Raw genomic sequence first — 20,288 nt, forward strand, 5'->3', positions numbered from 1 at the left:
ACCGAAAGTCTACAGGGGGTGAAGAACAGTGTTCCCTCACTTAAAAAGTTACAAAGTGGCATTAAAGCAATTTCTGTCTTTCTCATTCATCACGGTTTCTGACTGGGACTTTTCAGTCATCATGTCATACCTGATCTTGCAATGATACCAGAGATAATGACAATCTGAAGTGGTGTTCTCAACAAGAACTCAACTCCTGGCCCATAAAGAATGGGGGTTACAGAGCTAAACAAATCAGCTGTCATTTATATGGTTGAAGTTTGCTGAGTGGCCCAGGACACGGGCTATTCCTTTTCTAATCATAAGCAGCCGCTTTGCCATGCAGCTGTCTTCTTTCCCGACAAATCTTCAGAGGCTCAGCCTACTGTCAGGTGCTCCTCATTTCTTTACACTTTATAGATTGAAAATGTGCTATTTACGCACAGTTTTGTGTATGCACACACACCCATCACAGAGATTGACTTCAACAATTAGAAACGCACGGCCTAAGGCAACCTGTTTTTTCAGATGGAAGTGGGTCAAACTCTGGTGTTCAGGGAAGGCTTTCTCACCCTACATGCGAAACCTACATGCATCTTCTAGGTTCCTGCAAGTGCTGCTGACCCCATAGCAAGGAGAGGCAGGTCTACGGATCATGTGTACAAGTCAAATGGACACAGTAATCATGGGGTCCTTGCTGGAAGCCGTAGTAACAGTGATTGAAAGATTTCTGCTAAGGGAATAAGTGCAGAGCAAGTTGAATTGGCAACTTCTGTAGCTGACTTCCACGTGTACTGAACTCACTGCAACACACAGAGCCAAAACTCTGGTGAGGACTCAGTCCCTTGTTCAATATTCAACTTGGACATCAGCTTCTCTGGGAGCAATCTCCAATGTCTTAGAACAAGTGATATGAGCCTCTCAGCCCCATTGCCAGAGTGAGGAGATGTCCTGGGTTGTCCAGGGCAGCACTGATTTTTATATGCTGCATTCTTTCCAGTAAGGGAAATTTCTTAGATATATAACTGAATGGGATTTAATTTTTTTATTAAAATTTTTTTTTAATATTTATTTTTAAGAGAGAGAGGGAGACAATGCGAGGAGGAGAGAGGCAGAGAGAGGGAGGAAGACACAGAATCTGAAGCAGACTTCAGGCTCCAGCTGTCAGCACAGAGACTGACGTGGGGCTCCAACTCACGAATCCTGAGATTATGACCTGAGCCAAAGTTGGATGCTTAACAAACTGAGCCACCCAGGCACCCTGAGAACTTAATTATTAATAGTTTTGAAGGACTTGAAATAAAATTCCAAATTAAAAAAAAATCTGTCAGATGAGTCCAAGATATTTGGTGAATACACACACACACACACACACACACACACACACACCACCACCACCAACAACAACACATGACCGCTAGACCCACATTATAGTTCCACAAGGACAATCATTGCCATCTCACTTTTATTATACTTTATTGGGTCTGTTTCTACCATAAGACAGCAAGCTCCTTCAGATCAGGGATTGTTTCATTTCTCTTAATAACTCTGCATCTAATTAGGGTGTCTAACATAGTAAACACCTGGTAAAAGCTTGTATATTACCGGAATGTCATAAGTCTAGCTGGGCCCCTAACATACAATTACAGGTACAGAAGGTAAGAGCGCAGACTGTGCTGAGTGTTGTCTCAAATTACTTTTGGAGCAAGACACTGTGTGAACCAATAAACCACACCAACCAGCCGATCAAAGGTAGGCAACAGTCCTTATTTGTCCTATCTCCTAGTACTACTATTGAGAAGGAGCTTCTCTGACCTACCTTTGTGTCCTACTAAGCTGACATGGTAATAGACTCAGCAAACGTACCTACTATATTTCCTCCAGGAACATTTCAAAGGGAGTGCAAGGCAAGGAAGTACATATTTAAAAGTAACCAAAGGAGGCGATGAATGTCACATGACCCATTTCTTCACTGTAACAGGACTTCACCACAAAGAGAAGAATGGCATGATCAAGGCAGAGTTGGCCCCTTCATAAGGCAGCATTTTCTGCTCTGCTCCCAGGGAATGTGCCAGTTGCTGAATGGATAATACACGTCTCAAGTTTTGGTAGATGTGCTCAGAATATGCAAAATAGGGAAACTCACATCAGTATCATTTATATTTTTTATATAGTCCTTCTCCCTTATTGCCATTTCTTTTTTATTTTCATGCCATTGGTTTCAGTAAGTCCTGCCACTGTCCCCCACTATGGATGCTTTTAAAGACAATTCCTAGAGAAACCAGGAACACCCCTGGGGATCATTAGATGAGTCCCGGTATCACCACCTGCCACATGGCTACAAGGAGCTGGAGAAAGCCTCTCCATGCAGGGACAAGCTGATGCTTAAATGTATGCATGGGACTGAGGATGCCAATGAACAGTCTCCACATCCCAAATCAGATGGCTGATCCTTTTGGTCTTAGGAGACATGATGAGCTTGAAATGATCATCATACAGTCACAAAAGGTCATGATTGAAAACAGGATTGTAAACTGTCATTTAAGTTCAAGGTCAGAGGAAATGGTGTCCTCAGCATGAAATTTCAAGAGTCTGTAACTAGCTCCTCCCCCACAAGTTTAAATCTTGCTTTGTCATATTCAATTTTGTTGAATTTTACTCAGCTTCTGTGTGCAAGGCTTTGTCTGGTGAGTCAGAGTTACCATGTACCAAGTACCTCCTAGTGTCCAGCAGCAGGCTAGGGTTCTCATAATGCCCTGCAAGGCAGGCATGGCTGCCTCTATTTTGTAGACAAGGAAACTGAGAAGCAGAGAGGTGAAGGAATTTGTTCAAGGTCACAGAGCTGGGATTCCAACCCAAGTGCTATGAGGAATATTGGTAAGTACAAGACTAGGCCCTGTGCTTAAGAAACCTACAGTTTAGCTTTGTAGACATACCTTGACAATGGAAAGTTGATTACTATGTAACAACATCAGTTAACAAATGGAAAGACTATCACAAGATTACATGATTACTTGTCAATTGAGAAATCCCGACCAGTTAAGGAGAGAAGGTGACTGCTGAGGTCTGTGGGGATCCCCTGAACACTCATAAGCAGGACACCTGGAATGCAGTGAAATTGCCCTATATCCATTCTCGGTCAAGAGTTGCTTTGATAGGGGTGCCTGGGTGGCTCAGTCGGTTAAGTGTCTGACTGCGTGGGTCAGGTCATGATCTCACAATCTGTGAGTCTGAGCCCCGCGTCAGGCTCTGCACTGACAGCTCAGAGTCTGGAGCCTGCTTCAGATTCTGTCTGTCTGTCTCTCTCTCTGCCCCTCCCCTGCTTGCACTCTTTCTCTCTCTCTCAAAGTAATAAATAAACATTAAACAAAAAATTTTAAAAATATAAGTTGCTTTGATACAATGGGTACCTTCCAAAATGCCTGGTGTCTGTCCCAGGAGCCCATCTCTGGTCACTTCAGGCCAGCTGCAATAACTCTAGACACACAAAACAGAAAGCAAGTGCTCATCACACATGCAGGCCAGTGCTAAACACGCAGAGGCTTTCTAAATACTGCTTTTAGCCTCCATCATCGGTAGCTTGCACCGTCTTCCCATTTTCAGGAGTCGTCTAAACTCACTCACTGTACTCAGAAAGCAAAATATCCAGGTACCAATGTAAAGCTGTGTGTCTATGAAACTGTGATCACAAGTCTGTGTTGTGATTTACTTTCTGTTTTTAATGAGTAAGGCTCTGATAATGGGAAAAAATAAGAAAGGGTGGGAAGTGGAGAATCACACACAAAACTAATGACCCATAAAAATGTTATTTAAAAAGGTAATGATCATAAAGTTAAGGCGGAATGAAGTGACTAGAAATAGCAAACCAGTTCCATTTCACTGATGGTAATGGACTGTGTTCCACTGCTCTCAGGGAAGCAGACACATCTAGGCTAAAATTCACTGGTCGGGAACGGCCTAAAGGAATGATAAACAAGTGCAAAATACAATATTACGGACACCTGGGATAACAGTCTTGCATTCTGAATGAAATATTTTGGTTGGATTGTTTTGAAGAGTCTTTTTCTACCACACTTAAGTATGTAACTGCCTGGTCCCATAATGTACAGTCCAGTATAGATGACACTGGGTCACACATTGGGGGAAGAATGGAATGTGCCATGTAGAACTAAGACAAGAGGTCAGGAAGTGATACCCTTTTGTCCTCTGGTTGCTCCCAAGCAGGTGATGACCTTCTCCAGCGGCTGGCACACACAAGGCAAGTGGCATTGACCTCTGAGCCTTTGAAACAAGGTCACACTACCAAACTCCTGTGCCTGGTGTGAGTCCACAGGAGGATAATGTGTTGAAAATGTGACCCACTGAAACTATGACCCTTGACCTTTTGTTCCCATGGGTTCTGATGAGTCCTCTCTATGCTACTGATGAAAGGAGGAGGAGCTGATGGCAACTCAGCTGGCACAGGCATGTCTGGGCGCTGCTTGTAGAGCTCGCTCTCAGGATGCACCCTGACTGCTGCTGGACAGAGCTCCTGAACGGAAACATGTAAGTTTCACTGCTCTGGATTACTACAGGGATCCGGCAGTTGGGCTTCAGGTGTATATGGAAAATGGGGTTTGGGAGTTTTAACGAGGCTTGGACCAGCATTCTGTACTTAAGCCATGTGTTCAAGGTCTTTTCAGTTGGTTTTGGCAGTATATACACACTGTTAGGGCACTGAGCTCATTTGTCGCAGGCTGCGGAGATCTCAGGACTGTTTTCTCTCAAGGCTGCTTGATGACAGTCTCACAAAACACGGAATCTTTTACCTTCAGCAACACCATGTATACTTCCCTGATGAGGCTAGATCTCTCACAGCAAGGCACTTGTGAAAGAAAACAACACTGGTGGGGTGCCTGGGTGGCTCAGTCAGTTAAGTGTCTGACTCTTCAACTCAGCTCAGGTCTTGATCTCAGGGTCATGAGTTCAAGCCCCGTGTTGGGCTCCATGCTGTGCACGGAGCCTACTTCAACAACAACAACAACAACAACGAAACCAACAACACTGGTGACAACTCCTCTTCCTTTCTACCCCCACACTGCACTGATACCATGGTGCAGGATGAAGACTGATTTAGTGATGAAGCATCACTTACTTCTAATCTTAATTTTCTATAATCAATATCCATATTATCATACTTTTCTCCCCAAAGCAGCATGCTATACAAGCATACTATATTCTGGATGTATTTGTTAAATTAATTAACTCCACTCTTTCAACAAAGCTTCTGGTCATTTTAGTATTAATGTAGCTAAAGACAGAGCCAAAGAAAGCAATCTTGTTTCCATTCCTAAAGGAACAACACACACAAAAATAAACATTTAAGTTGATTTACAAGTACATAATTGTTTTTTTTCTCTAAAGAAAGTAATTATCTGTGCTAGTAAATGTGGCTTAAAAGCATAAAATAAAGTGTCTTTTCTCTCCTCTGCAGGCTTGATTTTTGGGTCTGTAGCCACAACATAAAATTCCTCTCCTATTTGTAAATCTGCCCCTGAGGTTCTCTACTTGATCATTTATTCACTTCCTATTTTTTGTTAAGTTTTTCATTCAATCATTCATTCACCAACCATTACTGGGCACTCACTGTGTACTGTGTGAGCCCTGAAGGAACCAGCTTTCTGGGATTCAAATCCTAGCTCTACTATGTACCAGGTGGGTAACTTGGGCTGGTTACTTAACCTTTCTGTTCTTCAGTTTCTCCAACTGGAACACAGGGATACCAACAGTTCCTGTTTTGCAATAAAACCCCTCTGAGACAGGGTCTGGCATTAACAACTATTATTGTTGCTCTTATTACAAAAATGAATGAAAACAGTTGCTTTCTCCAAGGAGCTAAGAGGGTGACCAAGGAGAAAGATGTTTAATACAAATGTCACAATGTAATTTAAGTATGCAACAGCAAGTATTTAAAGGGTGCTCAGGGAAGACCAAGCTGGCGGCAGAAACTGCTAAGGGCATCAGTGTAAGCCTTCCTGGAAAAGGTGCCTTTGCCTCAAATGTTGAAGGCTGAGCATCAGTTTATCAGAGTAAATCAAAGAATGGCATGGCTCGCTCCATCATCTCCTTCCGGCTCCTCCTCCAATGCCACTTTATCTGTGAGGCCTTTCTTGGGTCTCTGTTCACAACTGCCCTCCTCCACTGCACCACCCAAACTGGCTACATCATGATTTTCAGGAACAGTATAGGGTCCTCCTGAGCATAGGGCCCTTTGCAATTGCACAGCTTGTGTGCCCATGAATACGGCCCTGTCAACACACACACACACACACACACACACACACACACACACACACACACACACACCCTGTCCCCTGCAGTTGAAATAGGCTCCTGATTTCACTGGGGGGGGGGGGGGCTGGGGAGGGAGGGGATGGTATCCAAACAGTGGAACTCTACCTGAGTTAAACTCCAAAGGCTAGCCGGCATGCCTACTGGGGTCAGCAGTCACTGGCAGGATCATAGATATCTTGGACTGAAATGCATGGTCAGCCTACTAAGGTACTTTTTGATTGTTTTTTTTTTTTTTTTTTTTTTTTTTTTTTTTTAGAAAAGGGGAAGTCAGGTAGGTTCAGTGAACAAAGACCTGACTTGAGTCCTCTCATATGAGACTCTATGAGTCCCCATCATTGAGAGTTATCTCAAACTTGAGTGTGTTCACACAGACTTCCTGAAATTAATTCCTGGGAACTCTTGAGGAAGGATCCTACAATTACCTGCATTTTCACTAGAACTATTGCTGTCACAAGGGTTTGCAGAAACATATATCTTATAGTTTTTCCTAAACATAAACTTTTAATTAGAAAAACTTTCATGAAAGTTATTCAGAAATTGCTCAGCTCAGAACTAAATCTATGTATCTATTTATCTATCCATCCATCGATCTATCTCCATCTATGCATTTTTAAAAAAAGTTTATTTATTTTGAGAGAGAGAGAGAGAGAGAGAGCAGGGGAAGGACAGAGACAGGGAGAGAGTGAATCCCAAGCAGGCTCCACACTGACAGTGTATAGCCTGATGCGGGGCTTGAACTAGCAAACCATGAGATCATGACCTGAGCTGAGATCAAGAGTCGGTTGCTTAACTGACTGAGCCACCCAGGTGCCCCATCTCCATCTGTATATTAAAGTAATATTACTTTAATACAAACAGGAAAATATAAATATTTCTGATCAACTACTAACTTTGACTTCTATGATTCAGTTTATTTTTAGTCTGACATTATAAACTCATACACTGCTTATTTACTATTGTCCCTCAGCCTCATGCCAACTCTTTTTATGTTCCCCTTTGTAATGCTATGTTTTTTAGGCTTCTTTGGCTGGTTGATTTATTATTGGACTCTGTCAATAGGGGGCACTGGTGGGATGTCAGAAGGTGGGAGGAAAGAAGCTGTGGTTCCTTCTATTTCTTGTTCTCTTTCCTTCCTTGGTGGTGAGTACTGGGGAGGCTGCCTCCTCGACTCCCTGCAGGAGTTTTGGGTAAGGGCTGTCTCCTCCACAGGTGCAGCTCCTGAGGCATCAGGTGCTTCTCCAGGCTTCTAGGTCTCTTTTATCCCCTCTGGCCCTAGGAGTGGTAGCTGCTTCCTATAATCATTAATCACTGAGTTAATTCTCTTCCCCTTTCTGTTCTTCCAGTTTTCCAACACCTGTGTAACCAATTCCTTGTTTTATATCCCCTCTGTTTGAAACACCTGGCATGGTTTCTGTTTCCCTGACTCAATCCTCATCCACTTTACAGACAAGGAAGCCAAAAAAGGTGAAGCCCAGAAAGCCCAGAAAGGTGAAGGGATTTTCCCAAAGTCACACAGCTGGTCAGCCAGAGTTGAACTCAAGTATTCTGATTAGAGAGTTCAACTCTCATGCTCCTTTCCTATCTGTTGCTGTTTCTTTGAAGTGAACTAGAAAAGAAATGGTATTTCAAATGGAAAGACATTGTTGTAAATTTTGTAATTCAGTTGTATGTAGCTTATTCAAAGGAATCTGGACAACTTAGTGGTACTGCCTGGGCTATGAAGAAGGGTGATTCTCACACTTGGTTCTATTGTCATTCACGTTATTCAGATTCAGGGCCTAGATTTCTCTTGAAGAATGAAGACAATTGCTATGTTCCTCTCTTGCCCAGTGAAACTCAGTAAATTCTAGGAAGCCCTTTTATCACATAGGAATTTGATAAAACTAGCAGGCTCAGTATCAGTCCTTGGAATCTGGAAGATATCAATGCAGGAATGCCTTTCTCATGAGGATCCATGTGGCACCAAAGCTGGGTTCCAAATTAGAAAGGCAACTGATAAAACTGATGTTTAGAGAGAAAGTGGTATGTCCCCTATCTGTGTCAGTCAGCTCAGAATCATCATGGGACTACGTAACAGCTAAAACTGCCCTTTAGGTATTTCTTTGGTTATCTTAGAGTTGATGAACAGAGAAGGGGAAACAAATATTCATCACTATCTTTTCTTAGAACTGGCAACACCTTGACCCTGTGGAACCTTCATTTCAGCTGGGTGGTTCACCCTTTCTTCTCACCTCCTTCATGTGAGGCCTTAATTATTTTCTCATTCAGGTATGCATGGATATATTTCTCAGGTAAGTGACAAGCAAAATTTACATGTGATACAAATATAAGGTACTGTATTCATACTTACTCTAAAAGTATACAATGAAAACAGGAAATCTCCCTTCTGAAAGATTACATAATGAAGTTCATGGAATAATTTACAAAAAATTGAATTTCAGTATAAGTATAGATCCTAAAATAGGTATAAAATAGTAACTTTTTACATTTTTCAGTGTAAAATGAAAGTGAAAAGCATCCCACTCACTGGTAATAAAGTAGCAAAACTTGCATCTAGGTTTATAGTTTCATTTGAAAAACCGCCTCCAACAGAAAATCATTTTTTGAAAGGAGATTTTAAAAAAATTACCTAATTTCCATTTAAAATGACCTTTTCCCCATTCAAGAAACCAATGACCTTCCTTGACCAGAATTTTCTTGAGTCAGGGTTTGGTTTTACCTCCTCAACCCTTCTAGTGATTTCAAACCAACCATCAGCCACTCAATCTTCAACCAAAAAACACAAAACCTTTTTTAAGTCTTCCAATGGTGAGAGGTTTAGTCCCTCATCAGAGCCTTCTAATGGTTCCTCATATTAAGCCAAAATTCCCATCCTGGAAATCTAACCCGTTATGAGCCCTGATACCCTCCTCACTGCTCTCCTTTGGACCATCTTGAGTTTGACCACGTCCCCAGCAGAGTATCTGGACTGAGTAAATACTCCAGTCACTGGTAAAGAGGACAGAACTATTACCTCCCTCAGTTCAGATCCTATTTCCAAGGAATGCTAAGATTTCATTGTCACTTATTACTTATGGTGCTCTCAATGAACATCTCTGAGCTTTTTTTTCAGTATAAAACCTGTGTCCATCTTAATGTTGCAAAATTGATTTTTTTGACCCAAGAGTATATACTTGTCTAGATATTCAGATTTATTGTCCAGATAAATTATTCTTGATACAAATTGCTCAATTCTTTAAAGATCCACTTTCTTCCGACTTCTGATGCTTTTCTAGGTTCTGCAATTCTTCAAAGACTTTGACCATAACAAGCTGTACCATATCATGTCTGATTTTTTTTTCTCTCACGTCTGATGTAGTTTTACTTCATCCACATTGGGAGTGTGGGTCTTTCTTTCTTTCTTTCTTTCTTTCTTTCTTTCTTTCTTTCTTTCTTTCTTCCTTTCGAAGCAGACTATTTATTTTTGAGAGAAAGAGACAGGCATAGTGAGTGGGGGAGAGGCAGAGAGAGAGGGGAGAGAATCCCAAGCAGGCTCTGCACTGTCAGTGCAGAGGCTGACATGGGGCTCGAACCCACAAACTGTGAGATCATGACCTGAGCCAAAATCAAGAGTCAGACACTCAACCAACTGAGCCACCCAGGTGTCCCTTGGGTGTTTTCTTAATATTCATCTACCTGGGGTTTACATTTACTTCTTCAAGTTTTTCTTACTTTTCCATCTCATAGACATTCTCCTTGAAACACAATATGGAGGTAACTCTACTAGACCCTTTACCATCCCCAAGAGTAAAATTGTGAGCTCCATGGAGCAGCTGTTGTTTTCCTTGCCTTCTTATTCTAAACAGAAACATACAATTATTTTCCTTGTCAGTTTAAACCCACATGCCCATCAGGGGATGAACAGAAAACCAAAATATGGTATACAAATACAATGGAATATTGCAGTTTTAAAAAGGAAAGAAAGCCTGTCACATACTATAGCATGGATAAATGTTGAAGTCATTATGCTAAGTGCAATAAGCCAGTCACAAAAAGACAAATACTGTATGATTCCACTTATACAAGGTTATCTAACGTAGTAAAATTCATAGATACAGAAAATAGAATGGTGGTTACCAGGGGCTGGGGTCAAGGAGAAAAGGGGTGATTATTGTTTAATGGGTACAGAGTTTCAGATATGCAAGATGACAAGAGTTCTGGAGATGTGTTTCATAGCAGTGTGAACATTTTTTTAAGTAAGGTGAATGTTTGATGGACTTTAGTAGAGTTCACTTAAAAATGGTTAAGATCGCAAATTTCATGTTGGGTTTTCCTTTTGTAATAAAGGAAAGGTCTTGAAATATTTCAGACAGTGCAAAATGTACTCTTTGACTATCATGTTCTCTAAGATCATATCTCTTTCTTTTATGGATCCTCTCATATGTGCTCCCATCAATTCCTTTTAGTTGGTCAGTATTGGACCAAAATAGCAATTCTACTCTTGTACTCTCTATCCTCTGGAAGGTGAGACCGCCAATATGGCAAATCAATAAGTACTCAGTATTCTCTTCTTAGAAGAGAATTCTGGTAACTATTCATATAGTTGAAGTTCTGCATCATGCTTCTCCTTTGCTCTAATTTTATAAACATGGAGTTCCTTCTCACAGCCCTATGTCAATGTGATATCCTTTTGCTCATTAGGTTACTAAGACATTCTATTTACCACCCTGGCAGTAATCTCCAATTCAATTTTTTAATTACTTCTGCTTCACCCATTGATGCATAGACATTGGAGACTTTAAGTATTTCTTCTGTCTTCCCCTTCTCCTTGGTTTATCCAGTGATTCACCAGATACTTCACACTTTCACATCAATGTCAAACCTCCTTGTTTCTGCAATAATTGATGTCACAAGTTTAGCAGGATATTCATCTCCCTCCTTCTCTGAGCACCTTCAGTTTAAAGCATGAGCCTTGGGCACTGCAGGTGCTTTATAACTATTAGTTGAACTGAACTGAGCTAACCCTAGTAATGCCCACCAGGGCAAGCAGACGGTTTGAGTCCTTCCTTCACATGACAATCCATCACATATTTGAAGACATCTGTCAACCCCAGTTAGGGATTTTTTTTTTCTTCAAAAACTGAAGTCATATTTTCCATCTGAAATCAAAACTGAAATAGTGACAGATCACACGCTTCTTATGGAAAATGTTATTTGTTACTTGACTACTGGCACAAGTGGGTTTATACCCCATGAATACGCCGGTAGCCATGAGGACCCAGTGCCAACAAGAGAGGACCACTGATCTTGAGTGAGGAAGGTAATTTGATCCTGACAACATGAGACACTCTGCTGCCATTTCCCCCCTTTCATTTGCAAAACAGGAATAAAACCAGGACATGCTGAAGAAATCATATACTTGAAGGGCTTTTGAGACACAAACATTAAAAATTCTAAAAGATGTATATCATTTTCTCATTGACCTTCTTCACTGCCTTTGCAACGGAAGGGGGTGTTACTGTGGCTTACAGAAGGGACAAAGCTGTGGATTTTGCCTTATGGGCATGGTTTATACAACAACAGTAATAGTATTTCTACAATCTTTAGTTTCCTTCATCTAAGTCTTTTAAAAAAATTTTTTTTAATGTTTATTTTTGACAGAGAGAGAGAGAGACACACACACAGAGCATGAGCGGGGGAGGGGCGGGGAGAGAGGGAGACACAGAATCCAAAGCAGGCTCCAGGCTCTGAGCTGTCAGCACAGGGTCCGACGTGGGGCTCGAACTCACGGACCGTGAGATCATGACTGGAGCCGGAGTCAGACGCTCAACCAACTGAGCCACGTGGGCGCCCCCATCTAAGTCCTTTTTAACTAACCACCATATAACAGAAGCTGAGACACACTGACTGGGTTAACTGAGGCTCAGGGTTAATGCATACGTCAGGGCTAATGCATATATGGAAACCAGACTTTCCGCCAAAGGGACTGTGCACTGATTTTTCCTCCCTTCTCCTGTTTCTACAATGGGCTCTGCCAATGGAGAAGAGTTAATGCTGATGCAATGCAGGCACCATCTGTGCTCTGGGAGCATTTAACCAGTGGCCATCAACACAAACCCCCATATGGGAATTGGACAGTGACTGCCCTGGAGCTATGGGACTAGCAGATAGAAAGCGCAGCTCTGTAGCTGTCCGGGCTGCAGAGACTGTACGACACAACACCCACACTCCTGCATAGGAGCCTGAAGTCAGGTTTGTCACTCAGCCACCTCCCCTCCATTCCCTCAGATTCAGATCTTTTCTATACGTGATTCCTGCCATCAGGGAAGAGAATGAAGAGGGAACCAATTCGGTCCATCTCTGTGGCCACGGTGCATGTTTTGCCTGATGTGTTAGCCTCTTGCCCTGTCTTCCCTGGGACACTAGGTTGCCGGGTTGGCAAATGACATCAAAGAGGACAGGGAGCAGGCCTTTGCTGAGAAGAGCAGCGTGTCTGGGACTTCAGACGACTGGGCACGAAGGGATGGTCCTGTTTTTGACAATGGTGTCATTTCTGGCAGCGCTGCTACTGAAGCAGGTGAGGCAGAAAGTTCCCATAGCGTCTGGTCGGTCGTGTCCAGTTTCTGTGGGGCCGAAACACACTTTTCATGCTACCTTGGGGGATGGTGAGAAAAGGAACTAAGTCATAGTTGCATCTAGAATGTGCACCATGGAGGAGTCTGTTCTGGGACATCTATTTTGAATGTGGCTTGGAGCTGTTATGAAAGACCTCCTTACTTACATCTCCTAACTAGGAAAACACCTTTCCTACTATGAATAAAGATAGCCAAACACTCTTAAAAAGGAACTTTTGGGTTTTGACAAATACCCACGTCTCCACACCAGGTGTTCTTGGTTTGGGCTAATCAAACTACTCCTGAAGTATACGTTTAAAGAAGTGAGTTAAGGCATCTACAGTACCCGGGGGTGTGCCAGTATTTTGATGGAAGTTCAGTCACTGAAGCTGGAAGTCAGAAACCTAACAAACCCTAATAGAAAACAAGCCCTTTGGTTTCCTTGCATAATTACAGCCCATCCACAGCACATTACAGAGTGGTGTTGCTTTGAAAACCCCAACTAAGCTAGCAGGTGTCTGGAAGGCATTGTCATTTCTTTCCTTACCAAGTGTAGGAGACAAGGGCTTAAGAATCTCTAGGTGACCATTGTGTTAAAAATACTGAGACTCAAAGCAAAAGGAAAAAAAAAAAACCTCTCCTCTCTGTTGGTACGATCTCTCCCGTCCCCGGCACCTCCAAGATCCCTCTGAATCATCAATCATAGGGAGGGAGGCTGAAGAGTCTTTGGGAGAATGTTCCTGACAGGGACTTTGTTTTAAACAGCAACCCCCTGCTTTAGAGAGCAAACTTTATTCTCTTCTGTCTGGTTTCCAGATTTTTCCCAGACTGAGTCCCCTTCCAGTCTCATTTCCAGTTGTCTTCTTGAGCCAGAATGCCAGCCTTTCTCTTGCCGTCTAGCATGTGCTCAGGCTATGCTCACTGGATGCATTCTTCACTTTGTTTTGCCAGTTCCAACTGTACCTATGATAGCTGTGAAGGACAGAGGTGGGGCTGTCCATCAATACGGAATGTAATGGCCAGGACAAACCCTTACAAAGGAGGTGGCAATTTAACTGGACCCCATTCCCCCCAACTTGGATAATAGCTGTTGATTATAGATAACCAGTCCTGGCATTTCATCACACAAGTGCTATTTTGCATTGTTATCTAAATGTTCCATTGTGCCTATCTTGATTAGAAATCCCTGAAAGTCAGGGCACCTGGCTGGCTTAGTTGGTAGAGCATATGACTCTTAATCTCAGGGTTGTGAGGTCAATCCCCACATTGGGCATGGAGCCTACTTAAAAAAAAAAAAAGCAAATAAGAAAAAATAAAGGATCCATATGACCAATCACCAAAAAAAAAAAAAAGAAAAAAAAAGAGGGGCACCTGGGTGGCTCAATAGGTTGAGTGACTTTGGTTCAGGTCATGATCTCGCAGTTCATGAGTTTGAGCCCTGCATCAGGCTCTGTGGTGACAGCTCAGTACCTGGAGCCTGTTTTGGATTCTGTGTCTCCCTCTGTTCATGCTCTGTCTCTCTCTGCCTCTCAAAAATGAATAAAAGTAAAAGAAAAATTTAAATATAAAAAAAAGAAATTCCTGTAAGTGAAGTACTGTCTTATACTTTCCATATATCATCTACATGTACTCTAATAAAATTAATAAAAGTGGGGGAGGAAAAGAGAGAGAGAAGGAGACACAGAATCTGAAGCAAGCTCTCGGCTCTGAGCTGTCAGCACAGAACCCGATGTGGGGCTTGAACTCACAAACTGCGAGATCATGACCTGAGCCAAAGTCAGACACTTAACCAACTGAGCCACCCTGGCACCCCAAGTTGGTTACTTTTTCTAGAAGGCAACAATATTACAAAGAAGGATTAACAAAAATTCACATTTTCATGTCAATCAGATGGTATACTATTCAAAAAAGGTTAATAGGAAATCATCAGATCGCAGAGAAGTGCTGGGGCCATGAGTAGTTCCGTGTATATACTAGGCATCTTGAACAACCAAAATGCCACTAAATAATCAATCCAAAAATGTTTACTTGAGCATTTGCTATGTTGGGTGCTGACATGAACTTCAAAGAAGCAAAAAAGGATAGTTGTACCTTGGAGAAGCTCACAATGTATTATCCACAACTAGAGAACAATTAAATGCTAAACTCTACACTGTTGAAACTCTTGTGCCACAGGCTTTGAGAGAAGAGGGGTGTGCATGGGCTGTCAAAGGGCACTAAGATTGGATGGGAGCAGGCTGGAAGATGGGAGAGCACGAGACCCATGTGAGTCAGTCAACCTTTGCCCTCCAAATACTGTGCTCCTGTCAAAAACAGCCCCATGGCCTTCTAGGAAAGGAGCGCCTAGGATTTAACACTCTTCCCTACCCAAGAGAAACCGGTGCCCTCCACTCCATCTAGTGAAACTTCAAAAGCACCTCATAAAAGGGAGCACCATGGTAGAAAAAGAAATAATCCATCGGGAAGAGGCCGACAGTACACAGGAGAAAACTGTAGAACACAACAGTGGGGCTTCAGGAGAGGACACAGACACCATCGCTGCAGGAGTGGCAGGACAGAGGAAACAAGACTGGAAGCTGGTTTGAAAATGAAGGCTGGATGTGTTCAGTGGTTGAGCAAAACTGGCTCTTCCTTGGCATACTAAGTTAGAATAACAGAAATTTAAGATTTGGGGGTGTGTGCTCTTCTAGATCGGCTTGAGAAAAAGCAAAAGCAAAATCCTCTTTTACACTAAAGTAGGAGAAATGACATATTTAGCAGGGAAGCTATTTTAGAAAGTCAAATGGGAAAAAAAAAAAATAAGGTAAATGGGTAAAATTATGAAGTGCCTAAGAAGCAATTGCAACGACAGAAAGATGTGGGCAGGGTCAGAGTTCAAAGGTAGCTCCAGGGGATGCTAGGAGCCAAGGAGGCCAGGTAAAGTCTGGAGTGTCGTCCTGTGAGCTCTGTGGCAGGACCTTGCACTGCCCTGTTCCCAGCCCTGTGCCCCTGATGTGAAGCACCGCCTCAGCCAGCTGTGAAGACCTTCTACGTTCTTACTCTGGGTGGGTAGAGAATACGGTGTGCCCCTCACCATGGTCACAGAGCAGATACCAGAACACTGTATCTGGCTTATGGGAGGAACAGCATGTCAAAAGGGTTTTTATTGCACCTGACCAGATAATTAGGTAATTAGCACTGTTCACTGATAGGGCACATCCTACATGCATCTGTACATCTCCAGGGAGGAATATTTTCAAAAATGTACTATCAAGTGCTTTTTATTATGTTTTTTTTTTTTTTTTTTTTTCTGGAGAGCATTTCATTTCTCAAAAAAGGATGCCAGGCACGTTTGTCTTCTGTGCCAGTATGGCGCTTTTTCACTTAGTCAAGCTGGACTGCAAACAACAAAGAAGTCACTCTGTTTCTGGTCCCCCGTGGATCTTACAACAAGCCCTGCAGTGCTGGTTAGCTTCTTTGTTAACATGCCAAGCCCCCACCTGGGGGGATGCCCAATTCTAGGAACATGGTCTTGCTGAAAGACAGAAAAGACCAGGAGAGGGAGCACAAGAACACAAGATATTTATATATCTGGATTGCAGGGCAAGTCACAGAAAGACAGCAAGGCAAGGAGAAGCAAATTGCCTCAAAAAATATATGCAGAATCTGAATGGTATACTTTTTAGAGGTAAGAAGTGGGGGGATTTGAGACCTCTTATTTGTTCATCACATAGAAGAAATCTTTAGCTGATTATATTGAATGCCGACCTAAAAGGCCATTAGATTTGTTCTTGTTGTCTTTGATCATAACATTACTTTATGAACGGCTAAGTCTGTCAGCAGTTAATAACACTTTATTTATTTAGCTACCTTCCCTAGTCATTTTAGTTCACCTTCACCACACAGTGATATGGGAGCAAGTGCATCAAAATGGCAAGTGTGCAACCTCATGTAGAGACCAGTTAATCTCAGTTACATTGCAGTACTTAGCTGGGTTAAGTTTGGAGTCTGTGTCACCCAGTACAAGGTAGTGAGACCAGGCATTCCCCCCCGCCCCCGCCCCAGGGAATTCACTATACAGGATGCTGCTGGTGACCATCTTTGCAATGTAGGGTACAGCTCACTTTATTCCCTTAACAAACACATATTGACCACCTCCCATGGTTCTATGGAGTCTTAGGTGCTGGGAAGGTAAACCAGTGAATAAGGAAGAAAGGGTGCCTAGTCTGAGACGTTCTAGGCTGACGGGACAGAGACAAGTCAACAGGTAATTCCCGCACAGCATAAGAGCTGCAACAGAGCAAGTACAGGTGCTGGCAGAAGGGGAATCGAACTCTGAGGAAGTAAGATATAAGCTGAAGCCCAAGTGAGGATTAGCCAGGTATTTGGTGGGAACTGGTGTTGCACGTGGAAGAAAAGGAAGATGCAAAGACACATGAGAGAATCCAGCATGCAGAGCAGTGAGGCAGGAGTCCAGCTGTAGTGGGGTGCTGGGTGACTCCAGTGACACTAGAGAGGTGAGCAGGGGGGCAGGCAGGAAAGCTGGTCTATGTCACACTGAGGAGGCTGGTTGGCAATGGAGAGCCATTGGAGTCTGCCAAGCAGGAGTACTGGGGAAATTACTCTAGCCACATCTGGGGACAACCTGGGCAGGGGGCATGTTAGTCACAGAGGTCCAGGCATCCAGCTGTGGCCTGAATGTGGGTAGTGGCGGCGGAAGGGAGGTGGAGACAGATTAGAGAGACTGTTAGGGGGATTAGCTGCCGATGTGTGAGAGCACAGGTCAACTCAAGACTAAGAATCATATACGAAGGGCCACCCTGCTTCTAACCAACCAACCAACCAACCACCAACCAACCAACCAATCAACCAAAGCCATAGCTTGGATATTGGTGAAAGGAGGGTTCTAGTTGTCCATTGGGGACACCTTACCACATGACTGTTATGATAGGAATTATGTAAAGATTCAGAGGAGAAACCAACATAGTTTGGGATTCAGAGTCATAACTTATTAAGGAGGAAGTGCATCAGAATTCTGTAGCCTGGAGCTTTCTTTAAGGGAACACAATCATTGATGACAGTCAGTTGTTTTACCCACCGCATGATGTCGGATTTTTAAGAACAGCAAACTTGCCCAATAAATCATTCTGGCCTGGCAGTGAGAAAGAGGTGGAAGTTCCCACAGAATGTGAGGAGTTCTTTTCATTTTAAAAGAAAGATGAATGGAAGACAGATGAACTAATACAATGAGAAGACTTGCTGAAAATAGCTTGTCAGAGATGGAGAAAAAGCAACCTTCCTCCCACCACCTGTTCATTGATTTTTATACTAATTGTGGAGCAACCAACCATTTCTGTGGCAAGGATTTCTACCTGGGCCTCCAGAAACTTCTTCCATCACCCCCTGAGTGGACCTCAAACTTCAGAGTAGACTTTTTGACTCTGACCCTCCTCTTGTCCTCCTATAAGCAATCTTGTGATTACATTGTACCCAACTGATAATCCGGGATAATCTCCCCATCTCAAGATCCTTAACTTAATCATTTGTGCAAACTCCCCTTTGTCATGTAAGGTAACATACAAGTTTTGGGGGATCAGGACATGGACATCTTTGGAGGGCCATTATTCTGTTACCATACTGAGTTATCATAAAAAAATTTTTTTTAATGTTTATTTTTTAAGAGACAGAGACAGAGCATGAGCAGGGGAGGGGCAGAGAGAGAGGGAGACACAGATTCTGAAGCAGGCTCCAGGCTCCCAGCTGTCAGCACAGAGCCCAACATGGGGCTTGAACTCACAAACCGCGAGATCATGACCTGAGCCGAAGTCAGATGCTTAACCGACTGAGCCATCCAGGTGCCCCCATACTGGCTTATTATAAAGTCTTTATAGCCAGTTTCTTAAACACCTTATGCCTCAAAACAGAGGCCCCAGACAAAGACAAGTCCTATGTAAGTCAAGATGATCTAGATATTAAGATGTTTATTTGATCAAGTGGCATGAATTGAAGAATCATCAAGGGGAAGAGAGAAGAACAAAAATTTATTTACATTTCAAGTATTTTCTCTTTGCTATCATTTTATATTTCAATTTTTTTCCAGCATCTTTTTCATTATTTCTTGCATACAGGCAAATTTCTATTGTTAGGCTCTTGGTGACTTCCGTGTGGTATAGGAAAACTATAGACAAGAGACGGAGATACTCAGGCACCTGGGTGGCTCAGTTGGTTAAGCCTCTGACTTTGGCTCAGGTCGTGATGTCAAGTTCGTGGGTTTGAGCCCCACATCGGGCTCTGTGCTGATAGCTCAGAGCTTGGGGGCTGCTTCTCATTCTGTGTCTCCCTCTCTGGCCCTCTCCCATTTGTGCTCTCTCTGTCTCTCAAAACTAAATAAACATTAAAAAAAAAGAGATGGAGACACTGGCTGTCTCCAATCTACAGTGGACTGGTGTGTCACCTGGGCCTCAGTTTTCCACCTGCTAAAAACACAGACGCCTGCATCTTTAATGAGTTTTCTGAGGCAAAGGATTAAGACTACCCTATAGCCTCCAGAACTGTGAGAGAATAAATGTCTTAAAAAAAAAAAAAAAAAAAAGAATATGGACCTTGGAGTCAGGCTGCCTAGGCTTCTATCCAGGCTCCTTGACTTAGGAGCTGACCTTGGGACATGTTAATTAAGGTCTCTTGCTTCAGTTTCTTCATCATACAGAGAAATTAATCATAATAATAGCAATTCCATAGGGTCAATGAGTTAAACATGTAAAAAAGTGCATAGAGCAGTGCCTGGCACATAGTGAATGCTCAATAAAGGTTATTTTTTTAAACCACCATCAGCATCACTGTATTAGATACGAGGGCTATACAAAAGATAAAATATAGCCCATTTCTTTAGTGCTGGGTCAGATGAATTTTAAGACCAAGGTTTTATGATTCCCAATATATCACAGAAGAAAAAACTCCCTTGATGTTCTTACTTCCCATGCATCATGCTGTGTTAGCAAGATCTTTTAATATTTCTCCTTGCTGCCAATTAAGGGCACCAAGTCAAAGTTGATATGCAAAAATTACTGTTCCATTATCACCTGCTGGCCTTGCTAATAAATCTGAGCTTAATGAAGCATATGTATCTTTTTAGTAGCACCAAGTATAACCAAAACTAGAGGGATAGGAGCTCCAGCTTGTTTATAATAGTACCTTAAGAAAGCCCAGTGCATAATTGCATGCCCATAAACACAAACGCTATAATTTTCTTGGATCAAAGATCATTTTTCAAAAAGTAAGCACATACACATCTATACTCATGGTAGCTTCTGAAGCAGGTTCTACAAGGCCCAATAAGTCAGTTTTGAGAGGAGGCCTTCAAATAGCTCTCTTCCTCTTGAAATCTGAAGTGTGGAAAGTAGAGTG

The 20,288-nt window shown here is 42.5% G+C and overlaps 1 protein-coding gene across 1 annotated transcript in view; it reads right to left on the reverse strand.

The window, feature by feature from the left end:
• The window catches only part of BACH2 (BTB domain and CNC homolog 2), a 354,231-nt gene that overhangs the window by 21,769 nt on the left and 312,174 nt on the right, over nt 1–20,288 (reverse strand). The window lies entirely within an intron of this gene.

This window comes from Prionailurus bengalensis, chromosome B2 (genome assembly GCF_016509475.1).
Source record: "Prionailurus bengalensis isolate Pbe53 chromosome B2, Fcat_Pben_1.1_paternal_pri, whole genome shotgun sequence".
In the NCBI taxonomy this organism is placed as follows: Eukaryota; Metazoa; Chordata; class Mammalia; order Carnivora; family Felidae; genus Prionailurus; species Prionailurus bengalensis.